The sequence below is a fragment of the Hypanus sabinus genome, chromosome 12 (assembly GCF_030144855.1).
Source record: "Hypanus sabinus isolate sHypSab1 chromosome 12, sHypSab1.hap1, whole genome shotgun sequence".
NCBI classification, from domain to species: domain Eukaryota; kingdom Metazoa; phylum Chordata; class Chondrichthyes; order Myliobatiformes; family Dasyatidae; genus Hypanus; species Hypanus sabinus.
The window spans coordinates 62923026-62948692 of record NC_082717.1 but is presented as its reverse complement, the minus strand read 5'-3'; the positions used below and the strand labels follow the sequence as shown (position 1 = coordinate 62948692).

The 25667-nt window shown below is 40.8% G+C and overlaps 1 protein-coding gene and 1 long non-coding RNA gene across 8 annotated transcripts in view; one reads left to right on the top strand and one right to left on the bottom strand.

The window, feature by feature from the left end:
• The window catches only part of arid1b (AT-rich interactive domain 1B), a 412366-nt gene that overhangs the window by 315899 nt on the left and 70800 nt on the right, over positions 1-25667 (bottom strand). The window lies entirely within an intron of this gene.
• LOC132402940 (uncharacterized) lies at positions 3444-11454 on the top strand. Its single transcript, XR_009515131.1, has 3 exons — positions 3444-3561; positions 4565-4592; positions 10901-11454. It is a non-coding gene; the product is annotated as an uncharacterized LOC132402940 (long non-coding RNA).

The window sequence follows — 25667 nt, the reverse complement described above, 5'->3', positions numbered from 1 at the left end:
CAGAAGAGAAAGGCCAGACTGGTTCAAGCCAACATGAAAGTCGATAGTAACTCAAATAACCATGTTATTTACAATAGTGGTGTGCAGAAAAGCATCTCTGAATCAGCACGTTAACCTTGAAGTGGGTTAGCCACAGCAGCAGAAGACCACAAACATATATTCAGTGGCCCATTTATTAGGTACAGAAGATGCCCAACTGAGTAACCACTGAGTATTTACTGTTCATTCTGTGAGTTTAAGAGAATGAGATGCATATAAAAGTCCAATCCAATCTTAAACGGTGTTGTTAATCAAGAGGATAATCATAATTTTCATCATATTGATCATTTGACAAAATGAGCCATGTACAGTAATGCCAAGATTGAATTTAATGCTGTCAAGTGTGCAGTGGTGCATTTTGATTGGACTAATGAGGGTAGGTTATGTATGATGACCAGTAGGGCTGAGAACTCTGACATACAGTAGGTGTACAAAATTATGAGAGGTACAGGTAGTAGGAAACTTTCCATAAATGCTGAGGCATCTAAAACTACAGGCCACTGATTTAAGTTGAGCAGTAAATGTTCAGAGGGGATCTGAGGAAGAAGCTTTCCCACCTGGAGTGTGGTTAAAATCTAGAATGCACTCTCTGAAGGGAATGGCAGAGAAAAAGACTTTCACAACCTTTAGTCAGATTCTGTTGATCTCTTGAATCACCAATGCGCAGAAGGCCACAGATCCAGTTTTGGTAAATGGGACTAGTATGCAGATATTTGATGGTCAGCATGGACATGGAAGACCAGAGGATCTGTTTATGTTATGCATCATTCTATATCCAAGAAGAAAATGAAATGGAAAAGCTAAGAGATTAAATGAAGAAAGTGATAATGGTGCAAGATGCAAGGAGGTAAGAAAGAGAAACGATGACTGGTTTAGAAAACATAATTGGGAGAACCTTTCTACAGCCTTCCTATGCATGATCCCTATCCCCATCCATTCCTTTCATTACCAAACCCATAGATCCCAAAACTTAAAAGAATCAGTTAATCTTCTAAATCTGACAAAAGTCATCAGCATTTTTACCTCTACGGAAACAGCCTTTGAACTATATTTTAAACATGTCACAACTCTTATTTTACCTTCGTATTTATGGCTAAATAATCAGTATATTACAGTGACGCTGCAGGCCAAAATGATCAGGAGCTTTATCCTCTTCTGCTACAAAAATGTCCTACAGGATATTTTATGTTCAAATGAGAAAGCAAAGAAGATTTTAGATTAATATTTCACCTCAGAGATGGCACGTCAGAGAGTACTAAGACCTCAAAACTGCAGTCAGCCCAGATTATCTATTCAGAATCTCAGGAATGCCTCTCAAATGCCACATCATCTGTCTCAAACACAAGTCTACCATTGAGTCCAATCTACCATCCCACAGGTAATCTAGCTTTGAATTTCAATTGTTCATCCACTGTCTTCTCCCCCTCTCATCAGCAAAAGGGAGAGAAAAGCCTCAAAGCTTGTACCACTAGACTCAAGACTCAAGCTTCTACCCTGCTGTTAAAAGACTTCTGAATGTTTCCCTAGTATAAAATACTTTACACCTTTGACTTCACAATCTATCTCGTTCTGATCTTGCACTTTACTGTCTACCTGCACTTTACCTGTACTGTTACACTTTGTGATTGTACTATCTTGAAGCACCATTGTAATGAATTGAGCTATATGGACACTATGCAAGAGAGGCTTTTCACTGTACCTCAGTAATTATCAACTAATTTAACAATTTATCGTTGTATCTATCATTTTAATTTCACAGTAGATAAGAATGCAGTTAAAAAAATGATAGAACGGAAATCCACAATGTTATCCCGCCATTTCTGTTGAACTTTCTGATAGCTGCCTAGACTAGACCAATTATAATGTAGACCAGGTTTCTGGAGTAGATTACATGGTCAACACAACATTGTGGGCTGAGTGCGGAAGATGTCTATGTTCTGTGTTCTAATGATAAACATACAGCCAGAAATTAAATGTTGAAATCATTTACTTTATCCATTCCTAATTACTACTCTAAAAGACTATTCTCAATATTGTGTTTAAAATGCATGTTTTAATCAAATCAACTACTTTTGCACATTTATAAATGCATCTTATTCACTTACTTTCTGAGGTGAGTATTTTGAGATACGGGAATTTAGAACTTCATGGAATGTTCAAATTCCTCTAAGTTCCAAGTCAATAACAAGGATCCATGATATGAATGAGTGAATGAAATCGCTTTTAACAAGTTGGGTCAAAATGAAAGACATTTATATACACACACATGCTTTTTTTAAAAATCATAAGCTGTTCTAGATGTTCCATTTAAATTTCAGATACCATATAAAACATATACGTTTTGATTCTGAAACAAAAGAATAAATTCTGCCATTTTAATTCATGAATGTCTTTTTCCCTTCAGTGCCTGCATCGGAAAAAAGCTGTGCATTATGTTTAATTAATTGTCAATTCATAACTAGAATAGGAAAGATTAACACGTGTCCACATCTAGCAGAAAATATTTATTTCACACGAATCACCTTCTTTGCAATATGGTAAAACTTGCAATGTTCACGATGAACAAAGTTTTCTCCCTAAGCAGATTACCAGCAGTCTTTAATTTACTTACATGTACACAATGTTTCAAACCTTAAATCTTCACTCTTGATTTTAAGTCAGTCAAACCTCAAAAGCTATCCTCAAAATCATCTTTAAAAAGGAAACCCATCTCTAATTACCCTTGAGCAATGTAGTGTTAGCTTTTAAACTACTCAAGGTGCTCCCACACGTGTTATACTTCAAAGCCAGGAAAGCATTCAGCTTGGGGGGCAGTGAGGGGAGGAAGGGCTGCTGGGGGAACTATTCTCACAAGCTTTCTTCTATCAACCTGGAGGTTTGGAAGAAGCTGTCACAGCAGCGCAACACTTAACCTGCATTGTAGTGTCAAGATAGAGCCTTGTGACCAATTCTATCAATGTATTCTGAATGGCTGTACTTGTTAGTTAGATTGATCCAGATGAGCTTAAGCAAGTTGCTTACTACCAGCTGTAGATCTAGCCCTGCAGCTGCATCCTTTAGGATTCTGCTTGCTTAGTGGTACAATCACGTGACTTGTGAATTTAATATTGAAAATTCCTCCTATTTTGCAATTCCACCACTTTCCTGCTGCTTGGACAGGACATATTCAGGCATTATGAAGGAAGAAACTGTGGTTGTGATTCTGAGTTCAACTGTGTCAAACTATTGGGTTAACTCTCCAGATTTGGACACTACAAAGTTTGCAAAGTCAACTTAGATAGAAGCAATCTTGCTGGGTCTGAATTTCCTGGTTTGGTCTGTGATGGGTGACCTGTCCAATTTTATTAATTCTTTCTGTTTCATCAAAGAAGCTGCTGTACAATCAAATGACTTGGCATTTCATTAGGCAGTTAAAAGTGAAACACACTCCCATCTGGTCTGAAGTCACATGAAATTCAAACAAGGATGGCAGATTTCCTACCATGGCAGACTAGGCAAGTTTTTACAACTATACTATCAGAGGTAAGACTTTTCCTTATACATTTTGTATTCCAAATTAGTCATCTCAATTCCACAAGCAACTAGGATTGTCACTCATATCTGGACTAATCTAAGTTACTCATCTGGATAGTTAATCAACATGCTACCATCATGTACAAGATTTAGTCAAGAACACAGAACAACAAAGTAGAAGCCCTTTGGCCAATGATTTTCAGGGGTGGGTGGTTGCAGTCTAATAAAATGTCTGCATTGCAATTTTCCATAACATGAAGTCATGTCATCTGCACGTGAAGAAACATAATTTTAAAAGCAACTGCTTAGTTATCGATTCTTTCCCCCCCCCCCCCCCCAATATTAATAAGGGCATTTTTTTTAAATTCTGGTTTCAAGATTTTTTGGTAGTTATTTGTGAATTGCAGGACAAATTTTTCATTATCTAAGCTGTCATAACCTGGGGATTACCTGAAGATGGAAAAACTAGATAACATATGCAATCAACCCAGAAGTTAGGCATGAAAGTGATTCTCAAATATAGATGTAAATTTTACAAAAATCAATAAATAAAATCATTGAAACTACTTGCAATAAAATTGGTTTGGGTTAAATCTGTTAATACTATGTCTCAGTTGGTAAGCTCTAGTGTAAAGCTCTAGTGACCATTTCTCCGGATGGTCCTCATATATTCCTTATTGCACTGCCTTTGCAAGAAATTATTGAAAAATACTTTGCACAGGCCACCACTGAGCATCATCATTTCCATATACGCTAAGCTTGTGCCCATTACAGCAATCCAGTTGCCTGAAGCACAATATCTTCACTCACTGAAGTACCGAAAGAACAAAAGCAGTATTAAAATCTGAGACAATCTACTTCTGAAGCAAATTACATCATTAATTTTTAAGAGCAAGCTAAAAGTTATGTGAAGCAACTAGAAGTACGAGTGTAAATTGTCTACTTCATATTTCAAATATCAGACTACTGTGCTAATGTAGAGTTTTTATATAGTCGGCTCTCTTATCCGCAGGTTCCGCATGCGTGGATTGGGAAAACCCGTAAGTTCTCTCTGCAGCACTTGTTGTTCGAACACGTATAGACTTTTTTCTTGTCATTATTCCCTAAACAATACAGTATAACAACTATGTACATAGCATTTACATTGTATTAGGTATTATAAGTAATCTAGAGATGATTTAAAGTATACAGGAGGATGTGCATAGGTTACCGCGGATTGGGATCAGAAAAAAACTGAAGTTCTCTCTCCAGCACTCATTTGAGCTTGTACAAACAACTTCTTCTTATCATTATTCCCTAAACAATACAGTATAACAACTATTTACAAAGTATTTACTTTGTATTAGGCACTACAAGCAAGTCGGAAGAGGTACATCCAGTATTATTTAGCGTCAGTTAGTCAAATGTTTGTCTTAGTTTATATTTTACCTTTCTATGCATATAAAACACTTAAGAAAGGTGTGCATTTCAATAATTAAACCACTGCATTGCTTAGTAATAGTTGTAGCTTTCATCGGGGCAGGGCCTTTCACATGCTCCATTATTCTCACTTTATACTTCAAAATTGTTCCAATCGTTGACCGAGTGTAGCCTAACGCTTTTCCAAGGACAGATGATGTTTCACCTCTTTCCGATTGCTTTATCATTTCCACTTTATTTTCAATCGTGATCGTTTTCCGTCAGCCGAACAGAAACACTGGGGCGGCGAGTCCCGAGCTCCATCGGGTCTTAAAGTCCACCATTGTGGGACAGGTTAAATAAGGTCCAGAGCTCTACTAGGTCCTAAAGTCCACTGCACTGATACAAGTTAAATAAGGGACTTGGGCATCCACGTTTTTTGGTATCTGCGGGGGGGGGGAGGGGGGGCCCAGAACCAATCCCCCGCAGATAACTGTATGCAATAAACAGTTTTATATATTATAGAAGAGAAAACATAACTTACTACTACCATTGAAACCCTTTTATCAATGTAACACTTAACCAACAGGCTGGTATATGTCTAGGGGGAAAGGAGATCCAGCCACACACCAATCCTACCTCCCGTACACGCAGGTGCTGTGAGAATCAAGTTTATGCCTCGCGCCCGCACACAGTATCAAATTCACCCCAGATACCGTTATGAAATACACTTTGAAGAGTTTACTAAAACTAAAAGAGTACTAGGCAATACTATATGAAAGAAAAGAAAAAACAAAAGGCGCCAACTTATCAAAGTTCAGTCAGTTTAGTGCACATCGTTGGAGCTCAACCATCGAACCATTCGACCCCTCATCGCTTGCCTCTGACCTCCACGTCTTCGCACCCGGGACCACCCCCGGTGGTCAACCAAGCAGTGCAGCACACGTCCACCTTCCTCGGCGTCTTCCTCCCAACTCTCTTGAAAACCCACGAACCCCCCCCCCCCCCCCCAGCCTCACAAGACAAAATAACATTCCCCATTGGTTAACAAATGAATACAATCCCCATATCAGCAAGTCTAAAGCTAAACAACTGTGAGAGAAGCACTTATCAAAGAAGCATTCCTACTCTTAACAAACCAAAGAAGCCATTTTGAGTCACATACACAAGACATTGTACATTCTCCCCCCACCAGCAAATGTCATGCTCTCATGGCATTACCAGAGTTCCCCAAAGCTTTTTGCAACACACAAAACCCAACCCAGGTGCAGAAAGCAGAGACATACCAGAGCAGTAGAAATCACACTCGGTTCTCCTGGTACCACATATGTCAACCGCTCCGGGGGGCGCCTCCTTCTCTGAGATCTCCGTACCCCTTCTGCCTCACTGGGCTCCCTCTTCACCTGCGGACCCACTGTCTCAGACACCCCAGGTCTACTTGACAGACCCTCACCCCCTCCCTCACGGGGTTCCCCCCTCACCTGAGAACCCACCGGCTCACGCTCGGGTTCCACCCTCTCTCCCCCCAACGCTGGCTGCCTCTCCATCTGACCCTCACTACCTTCCCTCCTCTCACCCAACTCAGTATGGGAAGGGGCAGGAGCCCCCTCTTCTGGTACTGGAGCGCCAGCGAGTGGGAACAGGGGCCACTCATCTGATTCGTCATCTTCCGAATCAGTATCCATTCCCGGGTTGAGGACCCTTCCCCGCTCTTCAGCAGCAGCCTCTTCCCTCGCTCCGCGCCCTCGCAGAATCCTTGCGTAGGCTCAACCTCCCACTCTGGCTCCTTGTCCACCTGCACCGCTTGACCCAGGGGCAGCAGGTGATTCCGATGGAGCACCTTCCCATCCTCAGGTTTCACCCGATAAACTGGTAGATTCGGCATCTGGCTCTCTATTACATAGGGGCTGGCCGCCCATCGATCTGCCAACTTGTGCTTACCAGGGAGTCCCAAATTCCGTAAAAGGACCCGGTCGCCCGGCAATAATTGGACAAACTTCACCTTTTGGTCATACCACATCTTATTCCTCTGATTTTGTTTGGTAGTCGCCGCCTTGGCCAACTCGTACACCCACTGTAACTCCCTCTTCATGTCAGACACATACTTTAGATAGGGCTTCCCGGGTAATTCACCCACTTCAACCCCAAAACACAAGTCAATGGGCAACCTCGCTTCCCGCCCGAACATCAGATAATAGGGCGAGTACCCTGTAGCATCATTGCGAGTACAATTGTAACAGTGAATCAATTGTCCAATATAACGACTCCACTTACTTTTCTGCCCAATCTCCAGTGTCCCGAGCATATCCAACAGGGTCCTGTTGAACCTCTCTGGCTGAGGATCTCCCTGTGGGTGATAAGGGGTAGTCCTGGATTTCTCAACCCCAAGCATACTCAGTAATTCATGGATAAGGCGGCTCTCAAAGTCCCGCCCCTGATCACTATGGATTCGCCTGGGAAGGCCGTAATGAACAAAATACTTCTCCCATAACACCTTTGCCACTGTCGTCGCTTTCTGATCCTTAGTGGGAAATGCCTGAGCATAGCGAGTGTAATGATCGGTGATGACTAAGACATTCGCGGTGTTACTGGTGTCAAGCTCGATCGACAGAAAATCCATACATACCAAGTCCAGAGGTCCCGCAATCTGCAAGTGCGACAGTGGAGCCGCTGACACTGGCAGGGTCTTCCTCCGGATGCAACGACGGCATTTCCTACAGTATTCTTCGACTTCCCCCCTCATCTGGGGCCAGTAGAACCGGTCTTTGAGTAATCCATAGGTCTTTTCCACCCCCAAGTGTGCAGAATCATCATGTAAGGCCTGGAGTACAGTCTGCCGATACTCCTCCGGCAGAACCAGTTGCCAACAGCGGGGTTGGTCCGGAGGTGCCGTTACCCGGTTCAAGATTTGGTTCTTTAACTTTAACCGAGGCCACTCCTTCAATAACAGAGGCACGGTCGGGTGTCTCTCCTTCTCAGCCCACGCCACATCCCCCTTCTCTACAGCTCTCCACACAGTGCCAAGACCCGGGTCATTTTGCTGAGCAGCTGCCACTTCCCCTGGACTCAGTTCCGGCAACTGTTTAGTCTGCAGTGCGGTCAAGTCACAGTAAGCTAGGGGTATGGCATCATCAAAAACCCCCAAATGGTCCACGGCTCGTTCCAGCCTCCCTCTTCCCTCGGCCTTCACAGTGATAGCAAACTGACACATCGCCTTCACTCCAGGGGCAGGGGCACTCTCCCACTCCTCGTCCTTCTCCTGTTCCCCCCGCTCCCGACGTGACAAAGCATCTGCATCAACATTCTTACTTCCTGGGCGGTACCTCAGGCTGAACTCATATACTGACAAGGCCGCCAGCCACCGACGTCCTGTGGCATCCAGCTTAGCCGAAGTCAAAATATAAGTGAGGGGATTGTTATCCGTTCTCACTTCAAACTTGGCTCCGTACAGGTAATCGCCCAGCTTGTCCACCACCGCCCACTTCAGCGCCAGGAACTCCAACTTGTGAGTGGGATAGTTTCTCTCAGAGGGCGAAAGCTTCGGCTGACAAAGGCTACCGGTCTCAATGCTTTGCCATGCTCCTGGTACAGAACAGCCCCGAGACCCTCTCGGCTGGCATCCGTGTGCAGCACATATGGCTTTTGGGGATTGGCAAAAGCCAACACCGGGGCCTGGGTCAGCGCTCTTTTCAAAGATCGGATTGCCTCTTCACATCGATCATCCCATCTCGAGCCAAAAGGTTCCGCCGGGTTCCAGTATCCTCCAGCATCTTGCCTCCAGTCCCCCTTCCTTTTCTTTCCCGCCGGGGGATAGCCACACAACAGCTGAGTCAATGGGTGACACACTTCGGCGTATCCTTTCATGAATCGGCGGTAATACCCACAGAACCCCAAAAATGAGCGCAGAGTGCCCACTTTCTGGGGTCTCGGCCAGGTGGTCACAGCCTCTATCTTGGTTGGATCAGTAGCCACTCCCTCTTGCGAAATTATATGGCCAACGTAGCTAACCGACGACTTGCAGAACTGGCATATGTCCAGGGAAAGCTTCAGCCGTTCTTCATTAAGCCGGCCCAACACCTTCAACAGCCTCTCCTCATGTTCCTCCAAAGTCAATCCAAACACTATCAAATCGTCCAGGTACACCAGCACCTCCAACAGATTCATATCCCCCACAGTTCTCTCCAAGAGCCTCTGGAAGGTGGCTGGGGCCCCCGATATGCCTTGGGGCATTCATTCGAACTGAAAGAGCCCCATCGGGCAGATAAAAGCGGTCTTCTCTTTATCACCCGCACTCATCGGGATCTGGTAATACCCACTTCTTAACTCCAGCACACTGAACCACTTCGCTCCTCTCAGGCAGGCCAACACGTCCTCGACCCTCAGGACGGTATATTGATCAGGGACAGTTCGCCAATTCAAAGTCCTGTAGTCAACACACATGCGCACCCTCCCATTCTTCTTCTGTGCCACCACTATTGGGGACGCATAAGGACTTCGAGACTCAGCTATGATTCCGGCCTCCTTCAACTTGCACAAGTGCTGCCGCACATCCTCAACATCTGCCGGGGCCAGCCGCCGGGATCTCACTCCGAACGGGGTGTCTTCCGTCACCCGGATGGTGTGGCGAGTGCTTTTGGAGCAGCCAACATCAAACTTGCCCCGAGAAAAAGCAGCTTCCATCTTCAGCATCTTCTCCACATCATCTTCAATATTATGGGGATTAATTCAAACCAGAAAAACAGAACTGAACTGGAGTAACCAGATCCACAATTTGACAACAACAGCAGGTCAGACAGAAGCTAGGATTCCTACAGTGAGTACCTCACCCCTGACCATCACCACCACCCCCACCCCACACACACATAAAGCCTGTCCACCATCTACAAGACTCTTCAGAAGTGTGTTGATATTTTCCCCACATGCTTAGACAAGTCCAGTTTCAAAACAGTCAAGAAGCTCAATATTATACAGGACAAAGGGGTCCAATTGATAGGCAACCTATCCACAACCATTCGCTCACTCCACCACTTCCACAATATAAAAGCAATTTATATATATAAGCATTTATCAGATGCACTACAGCAACTCACCAAGACCACATGGAAGCACCTTCCACGCCAATAACCTCAACCAACTATAAGGACAAGGGCAGCAAAAGCATGGGGACACATCACTGAAGGTTGCCCTCCATATCACACACCATCTGGACATAGAGATACAGCACATCATTGTATCTTCATCACTGCTAGAACAAAAACCTGAAACTTCCTCCCTTAAGAGGTACACAGGAACACCAATACCTTAGAGATAACAAAAGTTCAAGATAATACACCACCACATTCTCATGGGAATTTAGGGATCGACAACTAAATATAGGCTCATCTCTGAAGCCTACAACTCTTGAATTAATAACTTAAAAATTAAGTTCTTACAAGAGGGTGGAAGTTAACTACAGCATCATGAAATAGGTCATTTAAGTGGACAGAATGAAAAAAAGTTTAGTAGATACAATAATCAAAGGATGAATACTATATGTACTAAAGGATGGTTCTCTGAAGCTATAACAATGACTCCTAAAGATTACATTGCCTCTTCAGTGCCAGAGCTAAGGACATCTCATTCCCAGAGAAGTATTCAGAGCTGATGAAAGAAAGATCCAAATTAAGTTTCTTCCAAGCCATTAGACTCCTCAATTCCCAGAGTCTAGCCTGACTCCAACCTACACACACACTCAACTGAACACCACTCCACTTCCTTTGCAATTTTTGCTCATTTCTTTCTCAATTCCTGCTGAAGTATTGTTTACATTTATATCATTATATTGTAATTTGCCCCTTATTACTGTGCCTATTGTCTTGTTTATTAATTATTATACTGTCTTGCACTGTTTTGTGCACTTTATGTAGTCCCATGTAGGTCTGAAGTCTAATGTAGTTTTGTGTTGTTTCAGGTAGCACCAGGGTCCTGAAGAAATGTTACTTCATTTCTACTACATACTGTACCAACAGTTATGGTTGAAATGACAATAAAAGCGACTTAACTTGACTAATCTTTGCTCCAGTACCTTGTACAAAGTGCACTCTTGGGCTCATCTTGACATGATGATCAACAAAAGTCCGGAAAATACTTTTCACATCCTATATTTTGATTTCTATCACATCCAGTGCACTTGAATTTTATTTTCTTATAAAGCTTCCCAAGAATTTCAGAGTTGTATTGGATATATGCTTTGATAGTAAATGAACCTTTGAAATCTTTGAAGAATATATGATTCAATCCATTATTTCTACCTATTCAGTGTATTGTTTCCTTTTACTACAATTGTGGCCTTGGTCTTTATGTCAGAGAAACTGATCGACATCACCGATATACACAATTCTTTCAAGTTAACATAACTACAAATAAGGATGCAAGTACGAACCAAAAGATTTATTTGTTTCAAGTTATCTCTGATTCTTATTATTTTGACATCCAACCATTTGGTTAAAACCTACATTTATAACACGAACAAGTCTGCAGTAAAGTGAAGAACACCACATCCCATCACAGGCCATTCTTTCTCCCCTTAAATATTACTATTCCAATGATATGCTCCTTAGATGCTGGGTATCTTGAGATTTACCACATATAGGTCTCACAATTTCCAGGTACAATTCACGAGAGTGAGCAATATGGTCTATGGACCCACATGGTCCACCATACTAAGCAAGCTTCCCATCTAAACTATTCCCATTTGCCGGTGTTTGGCCTGTATCCTTTAATCCTTTCCTATCCATGTTCCATTTAAATATTCATGTACCTCTTGATAAAGTGTATGAACCCATTGCAATTACCTGGCTTTCTACATTAATTACTCATAACATGTGGTTGATCTTCATCTAAGTCACAATAGACAAACACAATCTACCTACATTAATAACATACAAACAATTGTACTTCTGGTCAATACTGAGTATATCATTTAAACAATATCAGTCTAGGTTCTAAAAAGAATGTGAACTTCTGGGGTAATGCCTTCTACAGAAGCTATTTGGAGTCAGGTGTTCCAATCAAGGAGATGAGATTGAAGGTGTGGGTTGTAGGGGTGTACTGTCCTATAAAAAAGGCACACCAAGTCAGGTTACTGACAGAACATGCTCTTCTCAAGAAAGATCTGTTTATGTGCACCATGCCTCAATCAAAACAACTTTCAGAGGACCTTAGTAGAATTGTAGAGGACCTTAGTAGAACTGGAAAAGGCTACAAAAGCATTTCAAAGACCTGAGCATTCATCAGCTTACAGCAAGAGAAATTGTCTGCAAATGAAGGAAATTCAGTACTGTTGCTACTCTCCCCAGGAGTGGGCATCCTGCAAAGAGCACAACATGCAATGCTGAAGAAGATGAAAAAGAACCCATCAGTTACAATAAAAGACCTGAGAAGTCTCTAGAACTTGCTACGGTCTCTGTTCATGTGCCCACTTTTAGAAGGACACCACGGAGAAATCCACTGCTCCCAAAAAAATATTGCTGCACATCTCAAGTTTGCAAAAGACCACCAGGATGTTCCACAACACTTCTGGGACAATGTTTTGTGGACAGATGAGACAGAAGTTGAACTTTTTGGCAGAAATGCACACTGCTGTGCTCAGAGGAAAAAGGGCACTGACAGCTTGCAATTGAGTGAACAATGAATTCAAAATTGTATCAAGACATTTTACAGAAAGATGTCAGGGTAGTGGTCCATCACCTGAAGCTTAACAGGAGTTAAATGATGCAACAAGACAATGATCCAAAATACAAGAGTAAATGAACAGAATGGTTTAAAATGAATAAAATTCATGTTTTGGAATGGCCACATCAGAGTCCAGATTTTAACCCAACTGAGATGCTGTGGCATGACCTGACAAGGGCTGTTCATGCAAGGTATCCCAGCAATGTTAATTTGACAGGAGTACTGCTGATACTTTTCATCCCCTTTGTTACTGTACACTTGTCAACATCTGCTTTAAAATATTCACAGACTCCCTCTGTATGAAGGTTTATTCTCATGCTCCTAAAGACCATTCATTTATTTTGAGACAGTTCTACACAAGTGAGGAAAAACATAAACTGCTCATTTACTCTGTTAAACCCTATAAGAACATGATATTTTCAATCAAATCTCCTCCAACTCTTCTAAACTCAAGAGAACACTGCCCTTAATCCTTCTTCACAGGAAGAACACCCGTGCACTCGGAATCAATCTTCTGAGCCTTCCTGAACTCCATCTATCACGCGTATATTTCCTTTGATAGACGAGACCCGGAAGTAATATTCTATAAGGTATCTGAAGTGCCCCAGAAAACCGGAGTAAAAATTCATGCAATATAGACTAACATATTTTCTGCTTTCCTAAATTGGTATTCTCCAACTTCCTGTGGCTCACAGCAGAGCTACAGAGGAAGATACAGGCATTGAAATGAGATACTATTGCAACATCTTGGACATCTCATACTTGCACTACATCACAAGCGAGCAGGTCTGCAAGACCATCCAGTACCACATTGGCCCCCATGAAGACCTTCTCACAACGGTGAAGAAAAGAAGCTGAGATGGTACAGCCATGTAACAAGATCCAGTGGCCTTGCAAAGACTATTCTACAAGGAACTGTGGAGGGGGGGAAAGGAGAGGTAGACAGAGAAAAGGATGGATGGATAACATTAAAGAATGGACAGGGAAAACATTTGCGGTGACCTAGGCTCTGGCAAACAACCGCAACAGATGGAACAGACTGGTGCAAAGCTTGTCATGACAGCACCAGGACGACTCCACCAGGAGTTAAGGGCGCAAGGCAAGGTAAATCCCCACTCCACCCGCAGGTTAACATTTACTGATATGTGTCCAATGGTCAGGTTCCTCTGCACACCAAACCTTTCAATCTCAGACCATTTAAAAATATATTTGTTTTAATTTCTTCTCCAAACAAAACAGATATCCTCACATTTTACTACATTATATTCAATTGCCAAGTGCTTTCCCGCTCTCTGCATGCCCCTCACAGCACACACAACTCAGTTCTGAATCATCACAAAATAAGATATATTGCAAACAACCTATTCATTCAAATCACTGACATTGTGAATATTTGGGGCCACAGTGCCAACCCCTGTAATACCCACTCAACTTATTAATTTTGAAAATTTACAAATCTTGAATTCCTACCAGTTCATTTTTCACAAATTAAATGCATTGTCATTTTGTTTAATAATCTGCAATTAGATGTTTTACACGCTCCAATCTCAAACAGCTAACAAACCTGTCAGACAATGATGTTGATCTACCCTATGACCTACTAAATGTTCTGTTACTACTTCCTTAATCCAAGGTTTAAATATTGTCCCAACTACAAACATCAATCCAGTAGGTAAACGGTTGTCCATTTTCTTTTTCTCTCTTCTTAAATGGTAGAATCATATCAGGCTGTGCAAATATCTTATTTTTCTGATTTCTTGAAAACTAATTTGCTGAAGGAAGACAAGATGGTAGAAAAGCAGAAAGGTAGCTCCAGAATATGGTGCAAAATCCATGGAACCAGTTTACTAAACTTGTGCTTGCTATATCTAGGACAGGATTAACAACTTCATTCACTTAAATGGAGGGTAGTACATTTGTTGAAGGCCCTGTGTAAAATGACAATATTTGTACAAGGCCCCCTGCAGCAAGTCAACATCCACTTTGTTTGGCCAATGCTAAGTGCAGGTAGGTCGCTACAAGCAGTAGGTACATTCATGGTTCATGAGAGTGTGGAACGAGCTGCCAGCTTAAGTTTCAAGCTCAATTTCAATATACAAAAGAAGTTTAGATAGATACATGGATGATAGCGGTGTGGAGGACCCAGTGCGGGTCGATGACAGTAAGCAATATGAATGGTTTGGCTCAGAATAGATGGGCCAAAGGGCCAGTTTCTGTGCTGTACTTTTCTATAGCTCTATGACTAATCTTTTTTTCAGCCATCTTGAAAATGACATTCAAGTAAAAAACTGCATATAAAAACACAGTACTATACTTGGGGAGAACTCTTGAACTTATTGAAGAGAATGCAAATAAAGAATATCTAATCCAGTCTATCTGGAAAAAATCCAATTTTTTTTTAAAATCCCAAGATAATTCATTGAACATAACAGTACTGCGAGATCTTAGATAAAATGGGATCACGTCAGCAGCATATGTATTAACAGGGCTTGTGATCTATCCAGGACAAACTAAACTGTATTATTATTTAATGTCTGATTTAAAGTAACTGGAATTGTATAAAAATTTCCAGTCCTTCTAGCCTCTCCTTTCAAAACAACACTATTACATGATTTTGCATATCAAAAACAGTGAACTACAGTCCAACCCATTCTTGGAACTAAATTTCTATCTTGAATTTGCTCTCACTGTTGAAGCCACAAGCTACCTGCTTTCCATAGTCAGACAGAAGGCTAAAGACACTTGTGTCTTTAAGTTACACTGGCACATTAACTTAATGTCTCACCCAACTATGACAAACACAATGGAGAAAAGCAAGCAACAAAAATCTTACAAAACCAGTCATCCTCCAGGAAATTTAATTAGTAGACATAATTTCCATTCAATTCAGCTCCTCACATTATTTTTAATTTAATTGGTATCATTACTGAAAAGTTTAATCTGCAATTCTGAAGGGTTAACCAACACATTGCAGTGTTTATAATTAAAAAGCTTATTAATTTCACCTCTAGCCACTTCATTATAAAAATGGATTAATTTCAGTAACATTAATAAGTACTTCAGGCTGTCACATATGGAATATGCATGAATTATCAGCAATTATAGTACCCTGAACACAAACAATTTTAATAACAAATCAATATCAAGCGAGAATGTGACTGAAAAATCTCTCTAAATTTTACCGTGTTCATCGGGACTACTCTGCTATGCAAAACCTCTGCTTCTAAGTGTTTTTTAATAACAAACTCTGGTAATGATGGCCTTCAGATACTATTTCAGTACAAAGTCCAATCAGAGCCAGTATTTCAAAGTGGGTAAATCTCCAAATCAGGATGAAGTATATCCCAGGCTGTTAACAGCAGTAAAGGTTCCGATTATCACTTGTCAATCTTCCCTGGCTACCGAAGTCAAGTTAGAGTATTGCAGAACTACTAATATCGCATTGTTGGGTAAAAATACAGTGCACAAATACAGACCTACTAGGAATGAATTCTAAGGGATAGTATGAGCCACAATTTCAAACTACAGAAGTAATTTGAAGACAGCCATCATGAACTATCTAAGTAACTCGATCAAATAAGGTGGCAAGAAGGGAGGTTGATGCAAGTAATGCATGCGATATCGTCCACATAGATGCTTGCAGCCGTTGACAAGGGTTGATCAAAAATGTCCTTAGCAACCAATAGAATAACAGACTAGATCAAAACTGGTTCAATGATATAATGCTAAGATTAATGATTACAGTTTGCAGATGAAAGCAAAAATGATTGCACACAGTTGACAACAATGAGGAAAGCTTTAGACTGTGGGCAGATCAAATGTGGTCCATTGGCTGAGAAGCTGTCAAATGGAGTGCAATTGGGGTGATGCAACAAGGTAAAGGAATGCGTAATAGTAAAAAAAGTCAATAACAGATACAGAGATCTAAAGATCCTTAAATCTAGCGGCTCAGGTCAATTAACTGGTCTTATTAGAATACTCTCCTTTATAAGCCAAGGGAAGTTAAACTAAAGTTGTTTATACAAGAAAATAAGAAATAAAAACAGGATGCAGCCTTTCAGCAACTCTTGACTGCTTTGTCAATTAAGGTGGTCTTGGCTGAACTATTACTTGTGCAACTAATGCCAATTTCCTGCATCAATCTCAGATCTTTCAATTCCCCTGCATCCTGAATATACTCAATATCTACAACCCTCTTGGGTTAGATAATTTCAAAGAATCAGTAACTATTTTTTCATCTCTCTCCTGATCTACCTATTATTTTGAGATAATGAACCCTAGTTCTCAGTGCACCAGCCAACAAAAGCATCAGTGGTGCAGCTACCTAACTAATAAAGCCCTGTAAGAATTCTGTATGTTTCAATGAACTCATCTCCCTCTCTTCTCAAGTCAAAAAGACTACTGAATATCCCCCTCCAAGTATTAATACAATGATCAGAGGAACAAAAAGGGGGGGGAACATTCACAGGGGGGAAAGGTTGAAGGAAATCAGGAATTTATTGTCTTTTATAATCTGACAACCAAGTAGCATCACTAAAGATTTTATATTTAAATTTGAACCATAATTTCCCAGGTGGCTCAGAGTAAATCTACCATTAGTTTAATTCATTTTCAAAGGCATCTGGGCAGCAGGGATTGACTCCCTTCAAGCCCTTGGTATCAATGAAGTATCTTTGGTTAGGTTCGACCATGGATGTTGCGTCCCAGCTGTCTACATAATACACAAGCCAAAGCAGTATGATATGGAGAGCAAGTTGTTAGCTGTGTAGCAGGAACCCCCCTCCCCACAACTGTCGAATCCAAAGGAACTGCAAAGACCAACATAGTTTGGCACAAGTGGCATCACACGAGTTGCCAGTCAGTGTTAACTCAATCTAAGACTGTCTTAGAGACTCCAGCTCCACATTTTTCCTTGAGGTTTACTCCCATAGCCTACCCTATCGGCCACCCCCCACCCCAGCTATAAATCACCCTCGTACTTCAATTTCCTTTAAAATGGATGGAAACTAGAATAGTGCATTTTATAGTCAATGCCCCTTGTGCACTATTTTGTACATTTAAGATAACTCTTAAGATAACAAATTTTAATTCACAACATCTGAATGTTTGTTGGCATTTTTAATTTGACCTTGTTAAATTCAGGTACCTCTAACCTTTGGCTCTTCAATTTTTTAAACCAAAAAAAAACAAGTGACAATATTTTCCTCTTTTCAAGCAAAATGCATCAGGTTATAGTTAACTAATTTTATTCAGCATTATTAGATCAGATAGCTTTATTTGTCACATGAACATTGAAATATGCAGTGAGCAAATACAACAAAATCTGCAGATGCTGGAAATTCAAACAACACACAAAATGCTGGTGGAACACAGCAGGCCAGGCAGCATCTATATGAGAAGCGCTGTCGACATTTCGGGCCGAGACATCGACAGTGCTTCTCCTATAGGTGCTGCCTGGTCTGCTGTGTTCCACCAGCATTTTGTGTGTGAAATATGCAGTGAAATGTGTTGTTTGCAACAACGACCACAGTCCGAGGATGTGTCGGAACAGCCTGCAAAAGTGTCCACAAAAACATGAACACCTATAGTATATTTTGTTACTAGACTTTCTCCTATTAATATAAGTTCTAGTAACATTTCTATATTTAACATTTAAAAACTTCCCCACAGATTTCAGATTACACATTGCAGCAATATCAACCATCCATTGATACATTCCAGAACTGAGTATCAAAATTAGCCTTCTAGCATCTGTTTAGATTTCTTGAGTACATGTGCGCTCATAACATCCAGACCTACAACATATCGTTATTTTGGTCATAGGTCAATTACCATCATCAGGTCATCATTTCATACCTTTCCATATCCGGGTTTAGTCAGTCAGTAATGAGCTATCCTCCTGAACTTGTAATCCTTCTGGTGTTTGCAGGGTGTTCGGCTCTCACTGCTGTAAAGTTCACAAGCACACGTCTTTTGCTAGTAGCATCCAAAGAAATTTAAACTGTGCATGAAAGATTATCACCCTCTACCTTGTTGACATATTTCACACTAATACACAATCATTTCCTTTTCCGGTTTCTGATGTGGACAGTGTTGACAACGTGGAGTTTGCAATGATTTGTCTGCAGATCTTAGAACTGGCATATTTATACTGTTTTTATTCAAGAAATTATTAAATCATCATATTGAATTCCAAAGCAGCAAAGGGCTTGAAGCACAAAAGAACTGTTAGTTCATTTAAAGCAGAGTGGCTTTAATGAAACAGTAGAAATTGCTACACTGAAAGTTCATGAGGTCAGAAGCATGCTGCTATAAGAAATAATGGTGTTACCTGCATGTATTGACACAATGCAGAAGTTGTTGGAGAATTTGCAAGTGGGAAGATGTGGAGCAATTTTTGGAAACTTGACTTTTTAAAACATTATTTAGCAAGCAAATCATATATAGACTGTGTGCAAAAGTTCCAGTGAGAAAATCCTTCTTTACCACCCCAGGCCTGGAATGTACGTTTTTTTTTCGAGAATGCAGATGAATGAGAGTGAAAATGATTAAGCCCAGAGGATACCAAAGTTCTTTATTGATAATTATTTTATTTCTTTCAAAGAACAAATTGGACTGTAGTTTATTATCCTTAGTATAGGTTCAGGTTTTCTTCCACTTAAAAATTCAATACGCACATGTTGTCACTGGGCAAAAAAAAAAATTGCTCAGCACAGGATTTTTGCGCACTGGTCATTACAAATTAAAGGGAACAGTGCATTGACGCCAATGTACTGTGCACAACTTAAACAGTGGATCCTGCACGTGTCCTGAACTCATACACCAGATGCTCTTCGTTTTTTAGATGGCAAAGCTGCAGTCCGAGCAGCTTCGTTAAGTAACCACAGGGCATTATAAGCTATACACACAGCAGTCACGGTGCCAAAGGGCTGGGATGTATGAACATGACAAAGATTCCCCCTGAAAGCACGCATTTTTGCTTCGTACTCAGTAAGTTATTCTCACTTCACAAGCGAGAGCGTGCTCCTGAGGCAAGTAACCATTTGACACTGAACAGCAAGTCATAAGTACCATTTGATAGTACTTTGATGCTACCTTCCATGATCTTTCTGATGATTTGAATGAGGACAGTAAGGTATTTAGCAAGACCAGACTGGTCTTGCTTTGTGTGCAGTTTTCCACGTCAGCCACTTGCACTATAACTGCACTGCAACAGCGGCTTAGCTAGTTCTGGAGTTCAAGTGTTAAAGAACAAAGGTAAATGCTGCTGGCCACAGCACCTCAGACATAAATGCTCAGCTCTGAACTGACAGATCCAATTGGAGTTTAGCCCCATGCATCACGAATGTCATGCCACGCAACTCCATGGAGAACAGGTCTCCTCCAGAATTAGAGGTTCACCATATCAATACTAAATTCCAACTATTCAGGAGAAAGTCAAGATAAACTGAGTAGATGCCTCATGTTGGTAATGGCTTAACTTCCTGGATTCAGCGAGCTTGGTCCACGATTACTACGCTACCTTTGGAGAACTTTATTACACTCCTACACCCAGATGTCCTTCCTTCCTTCCTCTACACATTCCATTCAAGTGTTGCTCAACATGGAGAAACGCTGGTTCATTAACTGAAGAAGGATGATAGGTGGTAATCAGGGGAAGATGTTTGCTCAGCTCTGAGGGTCTGATCAATGTTGAAGACTCCTTGAGATGCTGCCTCCTGTTTAATTCCATTTAACACCACCCACTGTGGGTCTGTCTTGCTAATGGGAGAAGATGGGCAGAAAGTGTGATAAGAGACATCAGGCAACTTCCCCAAGAGGTACCATCTTTACAGCATGTTGGGTGTTAATCTGACTGATCAGCAAGGCAATTCTCCCAGGTTGGGCACTTGTCCCCAGATAGTCAGATTTCCCAACATGAATATGTCTTCGTGCCTGAAAATCGCAACAACCACTTTATATTACTCAGTAGCACCATAGCTAATTTTGAGGCAACTGAGGAGTTGCTTATTGATTTCAGAGAGCAGTTAGGAGACAATCACATTTTGGTCAAAAAGAGCAACAAATTTTCTTCCCTGCAAGTCATCAGTGGATCAGATGGGATTTGACAACCACCCAGCAATCACCAGGGAAACAATTACATTACATTTGCATCAAGCCCCATGTACACTCCAATTTTAATTGGCATCTGGCTTTGTTAGTATTTGGAGAATCACCTACAAATACAGGTGTACTGGTTTATTACCAAAGAGACAAATGATCCAAACATACAAGTTCACGTCACAATGACAATCCAATAGTGTGATGAAAATTCCTGACTTTACTGAGACCAGTTTTTTTTAATTTCAAATTTATATTACTCGACCACTATGGTGAGATCTAACATTACCCTCACTTCCAATTTATTCTTTATGCAATTCACCTAAATTCACTGCTGCTGCTCATTCTGGTGGTAACTACTCGGCCTAAAATGTCCTGGTTCATTGCCCTGAACACATTATACACTTGCATTTCTTTGAAACATACTGGTTCAGGCTCTGCAAGCTGCTTCCATATTTAATTTGGATCACAAAATTCCTCCCATATTTCAAAATTAGAACACTTTGCCACTATGCATAATTGAGCTTCAAATAATTATGATCAATGTAGAGCAATTTATAAAGCCTCAATGTTATTTTTTTGATTCAGTTGCAAAGACCAAATAAAAGCTCTGCATGTACTGAGGAACTCTTCATTTATAAAGTGGACCACAATAAACTGACAATAGCACTATGGCTTGATTGGACCAATTTTGTCCAGAACATCAGCAACTAACCACATTGAAAATTAGAATGCAGCTAACTCCATTTTTTAATCAATAAATTACAAATGATTTTAGGCACAGCATGCGCATACAGTCTTGATGCATGTTCACTAAGCATACACGTACAGTTAAAACTATACATCTTCAGACATTCGTGGACTCGCAAAGCAAACTATTTGAACAAATGAGCACTTTGTTCCCTTTGATACTGAATGGGAATAAGTGTTAACCAAATTTATATGTTAAAAATATTATGAGACAGTGTACAACAAAAATGTTCCAAATTCAATGTGAACTTAACATGGTCTTCACTTTTTTCATGACCAACTCTAGTCTTGATAACTGCTTCCATTGTCTTGCAAGAAAGTTTTGAACACCATGTTTCTCCCCAAGCTGGCCATTTACAAAATTTAAGTGAGATTAGATTCAGTTCATTTTTAAACAGCTCACATGAAACACCAAATGTGAACAGTGTTGGCAATGTGGAGTTTGCAATGTTACATCTGCAGATTTTAGAACCAGCTTATTTATACTGTTTTAATTGACGAAATTGTTTATTCATCAGTTTGAACTCCCAAGAAGCAAAGTGTGTGAAGCAAAAGAACTACTAGTTCATTTAGAACAGTATGGCTAAATAAAACAGTAGAAACTGCTACAGCAAAAGCTCATGAGGTCAGGAACGTACATCATTTAGCAAGCGAATCCACACAGTGCCTCTGAGTACCAGGTGACACAATTAAGGTCTTCGGTTTTCATAATTCTGTTTTCCAAATAGTTTGCAAACGTCTTCTTGCTTCACAGAAAATACAGGGTGGGATGGAGGGAGGGTTAAAAGGGAGGCTGAGGAAGGTGAATGGACTGGGGTGAAGGGGGATGGTGACATTGGAATCATTTTGAAAGGGGTGGTGTGGAGCTTCAGTGAGAAGAGGTAGATGTTAATTGTCCTCATCAAATCAACAATAAAACTGATCGACCAAGGTAGGGGAGGGGGAGACTTGGAGCACTTTTATTTGAAGTGAGTAAGACTTTGCAGTGAACTGCAAACTGCCTGGCTATGGTTGTTGAAGTCTCTGTCCAGCCAATCCTTGTAAGTGGCATTCATCAATTTCAGAGCTTTATTAAACTGTCATTTTGCAGCACTATATTCCTGTTTCCAGACCTGAAGGCACGATCCTTTGCAGATCTGAGAGTCCTCAACTCTTTGCTGAACCATGGCTTGTTCTTGTTAGTGATCCTTTTAGGAAGATATATAGGATCCTTTAACTAAATGCACACAAGTACACTGCACATGTATGCGATACAACACAGAGGGCAAATCATTTGCAGAGCAATCTGTTATGAAAGTGGAGCAACTCTGAGGGGCCAAAGGGTACAAAGTCACCCCCTCCTTTTTGAGAATTGCAAGATCGCTGTTATTTTGGGTCTGAGACCCAGGAAATGAGAGAGAGATACACATCATGAGAGAGAGAGACACAGAATACACAAGGTTTGGAATGTCTCCTGACATAAGTGGAACGGAACCACTGACTACTGCTATTGTCTCTTGGAGAAGGAATTGTGTATTGAGTACTGTACTATTCATTGAAACCCCTCAGGGGACAACCAGAGTGGTCTGGTTGAGGGATTGCATCATCCCAACCTGGCTGACATCTGAGACCCCGTGAGTGAGGATAAAAGAGGGGTGTGGGGAACACCCCTTTAGACGCACCAGGAGAAACGCTAGAAATCCCATGACAGCATTTTATAGCGAAAGCCGGTGGGGCTCGTGTGCGTCCTCCCTTGCCTGGGTGGCAGGCTCACCACGGAAGAACGGTTTAGCTAAAGGAGAGGTCACAATTGAACAGCCACGACAACGAGACACCTGACAAATCGAAATCATAAAGGAAGGTTGGCAAAACCCATAGCGGTAAATGTTCCCATTCTCTCTCTCTCTCTCTCTCTCGAACAATTGCAACACAGCGACAACCAAACGACGGCAGCTTGTGTGAACTGCAGCGAACTTTATATTTCCCTTGGACAATTCATTATCCCCTAGACAACGATAGAGCTCGTTTCTTATTGATTATTATTATACCCGCACTTTTAGGTTTAGTATTTGACGACGTATATTACCTGTATATTTGCATTGATATTATTTTTGTGTATTTTTACTAATAAATACTGTTAAAAATAGTATCATCAGACTTCAACGGACATCTCTATCTTTGCTGGTAAGTAACCCAGTTACAGGGTTTGTAACAAATCCAAGACTGTATATTGAGGTGGTGACCTGCTCCCACAATTCAACCAGCACCTTTGCCCATCTCATTATTTTCTTCTTACTTCTGCTTTCAATACTTTGCTCTGACAAGATGATTCAATTTCCTTGCCAAAACAATTGCTTCAGGTATTGTAATGCATGCTAAACTGGCTCACTTCTTTCCATTTGGTATTAACATAACCAACTTCAAAATAAGGTTCTACATGTACAATGAAAAAAAATAAAAGCAGTATGACCTAGCCACCAGATTTGAACAAAGCTTATTCATCCCTTACTCTTTCTAACTGCATTCCAAAACTGAATGCTTAAGCTGTGGCAATTTATATCACTTAAACTGAAGAACCTTCTGAAGTTTTCCTACAGCAGTAAAAGTAGGCAGTTATCTGCTAAATTTAAACTGAGCCAAAAAGGGATTCAAGCACAAATGTTATCCTAGGGTCCTCATAATCAGAATCATCTCCTAACTTAAGTGGGTCATATGGGTATCCTAGTTTGATGTAATGTGTTTAAACTTTATCACACACCAAACAAAAAAATAGCCATCTATATTATTCAATGAAATACCTTCAAGATTTCTATGCTCTTAAAGCTTGCAGAACGAATTTGAACAGCAGTACTAGCAATTTTCAAACTAAAAGTGGTAAACTTAAAGGCATTAATTTGTTGGGAAAATCTAGATACAACGGAAGTAACTGAAATATGGTTATATAGAAACAGTGCAGTTCACCAGAAAGTAGACCAACCTCACAGCTCCAGGGATCCAGGTTCAATACCAACCTCCGATGCTGTGTGGAATTTACATGTTTATCATGATTATTTTATTTGTTAAATTAATTAGCTCCTGCAAAACATCACTGGATCCCTAGGCTGATGTAACAGAATCAGGGCAGAGCTGATGGGCAAAATAAGAAAATAGGTTTCAGAGTTGGCGGGGGGGATGTGATTGATGGGATTTCACTGAGAACAAGTGGAGACCAGACAGATCAAGTGGCTTCTTGGCAATTTGAACAGGATGTAGAGAAACTTTGAGAGTAAGCCTATTTTCATTCCTGAAGCAAAGTCAGCAATTACCTACAGCCACTGTGCCAAACTGAGTTCCCATGGAATTATGGCTGCACTTCCAACAGCTGTTTTCTACCAGAGTTCCCATGATATTCAATCTGGAAAGCAACTAAATTTGGAAAAAAAATCTATTTAATTTTTATTAATATAATTCTATAGTATTTTTTCAAAATCCCAAACAGTAATCATTACTCTTGCCTGAGGTACTGAGCATTGACAATTTTGCAATAATTTCCATTTTCTAGCACAATTATATATTTTTTGACATTAAAGAATCATATTGGACCCCATTCTCAATCCTGCATCCCTTATCAAGGATTATTTTGCAGCCATCCGTAAAAATAAAATGCGGTTTTGGTTTTCTCTCATTATAACTATTATCTGCCCTGCCACAATCAGATCACCGCTTTACCAACTTTGCAACGGCAATTGGGGAAGAGTTTAAACTATAATTGCAGGGGGTTGAGAATCAAACTGAAGTGACGGAGGAAAGGGAGATTGGCTCACAAATAGAGAAAGCTTGGAGACAGTGCAAAAGGGACGGTAAGCAGGTGATAAAGAAGAGATGCACTCAGACTGATGATTTGAGATGTGTCTATTTTAATGCAAGGAGTATTTTGAATGAAGCCAATGAGCTTAGGGGGTGGATCAGCACTTGGAGCTATGATGTTGCGGTCATTACAGCGACTTGGATGGTGCAGGGGCAGGAATGGCTATTTCTAATGCCAGGCTTTTGGTGTTTCAGAAAGGACAGGAAGGGAGGCAAAAGAAGAGGGGGCATGACACTGTTGATCAGAGATAATGTCATAGCTGCAGAAAAGGAGGAAGTCATCAAGGGGTTGTCTACGGAGTCTCTGTGGGTGTAAGTTAGGAATAGGA